Source organism: Aspergillus campestris, assembly GCF_002847485.1.
Source record: "Aspergillus campestris IBT 28561 chromosome Unknown P168scaffold_6, whole genome shotgun sequence".
NCBI lineage: Eukaryota > Fungi > Ascomycota > Eurotiomycetes > Eurotiales > Aspergillaceae > Aspergillus > Aspergillus campestris.
In genome coordinates this window covers 1,689,001-1,695,000 of record NW_020194341.1, presented here as the reverse complement: position 1 = coordinate 1,695,000, position 6,000 = coordinate 1,689,001, and positions in this window count along the sequence as shown.

Genomic DNA, 6,000 nt, shown 5'->3' with positions numbered 1-6,000 from the left:
CCGTTCAGCTCGCACCGGCATTGTGGTCCAGAGTTATGTGTCGTCTTGAGTCCATGGTATAGGGGTGAGAGAGCAGTGATACTAGCGAGCCGCCTAGGCCTCTCCACACAGTTCGCCGAAACCGTGGTCCCTCCGTCTTCTGCTTCGTTTTCATCCGTTGGCGTTGTCGTCCTCGTAGTGCATCGTGTCCGTGTTCGTGTCCGTGTCTGCGTCTGCGTCGGTGTCCTCGTTATCGTCGTATTCCCAGTCCATTCCCTCATCGTCGGGGGCCACAGGCTTCGGTAGTGGTAGCAGGTGGGGGAACCGGCCGGTTCTGAGTAGGAACTGCGCGGTTCGCCTTGCGTGTTTGATGTCCGTGAGTGCGTCGTGCAGGTTGTGCGGTAGGGCATCGTCCCAGATCTGCCGCCGGAGTTCCTCGTGGCCACTGCAGTCAATGATAACGTGGTGCAGGGTCTCCGGCCGGCGTGCCGTGCACCGCGGGCATGCACGGCTGTCGGCCTGTTTGGCTTGGAACAGCCAGTCGTTGAGCCCGATCTTGCCTGTGCGGGCCTGCACGAGCACACTCCGCTCCGCCGGGGTCATGCCGCTGTAGAGCCGCAGCGTGTTTTTGTCAATCTGCGGTTTCCACTGGCGGAGGAGGGCCCCCGGGTCGCTGGCATCGGCGTGTTCCCATTCGTCCTTCCACTTGTCGCCGACCATCTGCCGAAACCGCCGGTCCGCCGCCGATTGGAGGACCCGCGGTGGGAGACCCGGCAGCGGCGCCGCCTTGGGGGCGTCGCAGTTCCCTCCGGGTCTCCATCCCGTGGCGCGTTTGGCCATGTCGTCGGCGTACTCGTTCCCGGGCACCCCCACGTGCGCCGGGATCCAGTAGAACCGGGTGTCCCACCCTTTGTCGCGTCGTTTGGCCAGGAGTTCGATGGCCCGTCCGAGCAGGTATTGGCCGGAGCCCTGTTTCGGGTCCTGCAGCGTACGGAGGGCGCTCTGGTTGTCCGTGTAGATCTCCACCGTGCCCCAGAGCAGTGGGAACTCCTCGGCCATCTGGAGTGCCAGGACGATTCCGGCCATCTCCGCCGCGGGGACCGTGCCGATCCGCTCCGTGCCGAGGTAGGCGTTCCGTGCCAGTCGTGGTTCGAGGGAGACCGCCGCGGCTCCCACCTCCCCGTGGTGTCCGGACCCGTCGGTGTAGATCTTCGGCGTGGCCCCATAGGCCGTTTCGTGGATCATGTGGTGGGCGAGGGCTTCCGTCTTGGTCGGGGCGATCTCCACGTGTGGGGGCTCCCACCACGGTGGGATCAGGAAGGGCAGTCGGTTCTCCATGTCCTGGACATCGGTGTCTGCCTGGAGCAGGAGCTCCTCCTCGAGAGTCTCCAGCGGGCTCTGCATGACCGCGTGCCGGTGGTGGGTACGGTCCTGCGTGATCCGCCGGTAGATCGGGGTCGAGGCGATTCGGGTCGCGGTGTGGAGATTGTTCTGCCGGATCCTCTGCTGCATGGTCATGAGGTGTAGCTCCGCTCCGAGCGCGGCTCCGCTGACCGCTTTGTAGGCCCCGGAGATCCCGTGGCCCGCTCGTCGTTGGATGCGGTTGAGGATCTGTATCTGCCGTGTGTGCCGGCCGGTCAGGCCTCTGACCCACGGGATGTGCCAGACCGAGGAGGCGTAGGTGGCCCGAGGGACGATGCAGGCGTTGTACAGCGTGCGTTTGTCTGCCAGGGACAGTCCCCATTTAGAGCGGCCCAGGGACGACAGTCCTTGCAGTCCTTTCATGCATTTCTTCTCCACGCTCTGCTCCATGTGCTCCGCGAAGGACAGGTGTTCGTCCATGATCACCCCGAGGAGCTTGGCTGATTTGGCCGCGGGGATGATCCGGCCCCGCCCGAGGTTGATCGGGGGTGTGGCCGTCTGACCTCGTCCGCGGGGGTTCCGGAAGTGCACCAGGGCGAACTTGTCCGGGGCGAATACTGAGGCATGGGTCTTGGACCAGGTGTCCCCGGTTGCATTGAAGTCCCGGGCCAGGGTCTTGCAGTTCTCCTCGGCCGACGGGCCTGTGTCAATCATGGTGGTGTCGTCGATATAGCCCACCGTGACAGTTGCCTCCCGGTCTTCCATCATGTCCGCGTTGTAGAAGAGGTAGAGGATAGGCGACAGTGGCGAGCCCTGCGGGATGCCGGTCTGCACCCGCGCCCTGGGTTGGCTGAATTCCGGGAGTTCGAGTGTGGTGTAGCGGTTGTCCAGGAATGAGGCGATCCACGCAATCAATGCCTCCGGTACGCGTCGTTTCCGGAGGTTGTGTAGGAGACGCGCGTGGGACACGTTGTCGAAAGCCCCTGCGATGTCTAGGAACAGCGCAGTGGCGACCAGTCCTTTCTTCCACGCGGTCTTGATGGTTTCCATCACTGCGTGCAGTGCTGTCTCGCATCCTTGTCCCCGTCGTCCGCCGAAGTGGCTCTGGGGGAGAAGGTTGTGTTCCTCGGTGAGGTAGCTGATCCTGGTGGCGAGGGCCCCCTCCAGCACCTTGCCCACGGTGTTCAGGAGCGCGATTGGTCGGTACGACTTAGGTTTGGAGTAGTCATCCTTGCCTGGTTTTCGCAGGGCGACCGTCTTGGCCTCTCGGAAGTGTTGCGGGCAGTACCCGAGGCGCAGGCAGTGGTTGAAGATGTCCGCGAGGTGCAGGGCCACGTCGCCGGCCACGGTCTGCAGGACTCGGTTCGGGATCCCGTCGGGTCCCGGCGCCTTGTCCGGGCCGGGTCGGTGGATTGCTGCCTTGACCTCGTCGACGGTGATCTCGGGCATGTCCAGCGGGCTCGGGTACGGGAAGTCCTGGATGTCTGCCAGGTCCGCCGGGGGGGGGTGTGGGGAAAAACGACCCGGACAGCGCCTGGGCCTTTTCGTCGGGTTCAAAGCATATGCCGTTGGGGCCCTGGATCGGTGGTGTGTAGGCCTGGTATCGAGCTCGGTCCTTGCACCATCGGGAGAGATTCCAGAGCTGCCGCGGGTCATCCGCTGCCTGCGTGATGCGGTCCCGGTGGGCGGTCTCCCGGAACCGCCGGATCCTCTTGGCCGCTGCCTTTTGTTCCTTGTTGGCCCGCTTGCGGAGGCTGCGCGGAGCTTCGGTGCCGTGGGTCTCCCGGTGCTTCATGACCTCTCGTCGCAGGCGTCGTGCCCCTTTCTGCAGATCTCTGCATTCTGTGGTGAAGCCCGGTTTGGACATTGCCGTGGGTCGTGACCATGGGGTAGACTTTTCAATAGCGGTGTCTATTACCGTGATGATAGCCTTGACATGTTGGTCGAGCGTGTCTTGATCCGCGTGACTTGCTATTTGGGGGGGCAGACTGTCCTGCACTGTTTGTCTGAGGATCGCCGCGTCCATGGCTTTCCAGTTGCGTCTCTTGGCCGGTTCCCGTAGGTTTGTGGCAATGTTGAATTCTGTTTCAATCGGGAGATGGTCTGACAGGCCCGCGATGTGTTCCGCGTGTCGTACATGTTGGATCTGGGGCTGCAGGTTCCACGTCGTGAAGCATAGATCCGGTGTGGTTCCCAGGCTCGGGCATGCCAGCGTCGGGGTGTTGTTTTATGGGTGCCGTGGCATCCGCGTGGTCGGGCTGGGTACGCCGGTGTCGCCCTCGGTGGGGCCGTGTCAGTAGTCCTTTTGGGGTGACTATCGACAGTGGCACCTGTTCTAGGACCGTCCGTAATTCCTCCGCCCGCCCCGGGTTGTGGGTGCCCTGTGGTTGGTCGCTGCGGGACCAGAGGGGATCGTGGATGTTAAAGTCACCGACCACGATGTGCTCGCTGTCATCCTGGTCCCCGGTTTGCTGAAAGATCTTGCGGAGTTCGGCCACGCCGTTGTTTTGCCGGGTCTCCGGCGGGTTATATATATTGTGGATATATACCCGTGTGTTGGCCATGCGGATATATATCGAGAGGGCGAACTTGCTGTAGTGGCAGAGCGTGTAGTCCAGATCCTTTCGGACGTAGGTGCAGACGCGTGGGCGGTCAGGGGCCTCGATCGTGGGCCAGATGAGGTCAAAGTGGTTGTAGGCCTCGCGGGGGAAATGCGTGGTAAGTCCGTCTGGGTGCACCCATGGCTCCTGGATCGCGATGATACTGTAGTCCAGGATGCCCGCGTCCCGCAGCAGTGGCGCCATGACGTTATCCAGAGATTTCTCCACATTGTACTACAGGATTCGGAGTCTGCCGTCTGCTCCCGTCGCGTCCTGGTTAGGTGGTGCCGCGCATTGGGACGTTCTCCTTGCCTCCGGCGGTCTTCGACCTCCTTTTCCCTTGCGTGGCATCTGGTGGCGTGTATGATTTGACCGACGCGATTGGTTTCCGGTTGCCAGTGAGGCCGAGGGCTTGCATCCGTTTGCTGTGCTCGCTCTGCCGGTTGGTAGTCCACCTGGCTCGGGTCTTCGCGCGTGGGGCCTTCAGCGCCTGGGTTGTGTCTCCCGCGCGGGGGTGCTGCGGGTTTGGTGTCCTGGTCGGCGCGGTGTTGCGGCCGGAGTCCGAGCTCGGGCTGGCGTCGGAGTTGGGGCTGGAGTCGGAGCTGGGGCTGGAGTCGGAGCTGGGGCTGGAGTCGGAGCTGGGGCTGGGGTCGGAGCTAGCGCTGGGACAGGGGCTGGGGCTCGCCCTGAGGTTTCTCGGGGATCGCCGCTTCTTCCGTGGCGAGCTGAACGGAGACACCGTTACCGCGTGGTGGTCGGAGTCGGACGCGGAGGATTGCCGCGCGGAGCTGTCGCTCCCGGAGGAACTTGGTCTGTGGTCCTTCTCCGCCTCGGACGTCTCGGAGTGCTCGGGGGCGGAGGGGTCCGAGTCACTGCCCTGCGAGCTCGGCTCCTGGTCGGAGCTCGCGGTGTTCGCGGCCGCGGGGTCCCGCGGCGGGTCGGAGCGGACGTGGACCTGGTGCCGTCTGGTCAGGACCGTCCGCCGGAGGGACGAGGACCGGGTGGTCGGGGTGCCAATGCGGGGGGTTGGCGTGGTGGGTAGGTAGATTTCCGTGCGGGCCCTCTTGGCCGCGCTTCTCGGTCCCTTTGCCTTCCTCTTGGAGCCCGGTTGGTACGTGGAGTCGTCCGTGTCTACCTCCGCCGAGCTGGACGCGTGGTGCTCGGTGGGCGGTTCGGTGGGGGACTCGGCGTCCGTGTGGCACGGGGTGTGCCGGCAGGATCGGGGATTCTCCTCTGGCTCTGGGTAGAGAGTGGGCTTTACTCTTCGGTATTCCTCCACTCTTTGCAGCACGGTTTGTCGTGTGGGACACGCTCCATTATTGGCCGCATGGGGGCCGTTGCAGTTTGCGCAGACACGGAACTGGGATGCACTATGAGGACAGTTAGCCTTGGGGTGTTCTTCAGCGCAGAAGAGACAGGAGGGGGGAGAGGTGCAGCCACGCCGGACGTGTCCGAAGTGTTGGCATTGCACGCACTGCACGAGACGGGCCCTCGTGTCGTAGATCTCGGTCCGGAAGGCCTGCTTCCGCAGCACAAGCTGGTTCCGCAGGAGTGCGTTGGCGTCGCCGGCCCGGTGGAAGCTCACCACGAGGGAGCCCTTGGCCTTGGCCTTGGTGCCTCGTCCTCGGCGCAGGTCCCCGGCCCACCCGATGTGGATAATCCGGGCGTCGGGGACCAGCGATCGGTTGTCGCGGAGGACTTCATCCCGGGCCGTGCCGTTGGTCAGGCTCTCCGCGGGGAACCAGTTGCGTGGGACCGCGTGGACCATGACAGGGAACTGGTGGTTGACCACCCGCGCCTTGGCGCCCTGGAGGAGTCTAGGCAGCCAGGCGTGGGCCTCCGCCACCAAGCGTTCGCCGTCCGTGTGAGATACAGTGTAGAAGTCCACGTCTCCGCTGGGGTGGACCTGCGCCGCGCGGATGGACACCCGGATCCCGGCCAGGTCAATGGCGTGTTGTGCGTCGCCGACGATGGTCTCCGGCGTGTGGGAGCGGTACGGGGCGTGGGAGACGTCCCATCGGACCCGCACCTTGTCCTCGTGGGCCGGCGAGAGGGTGGG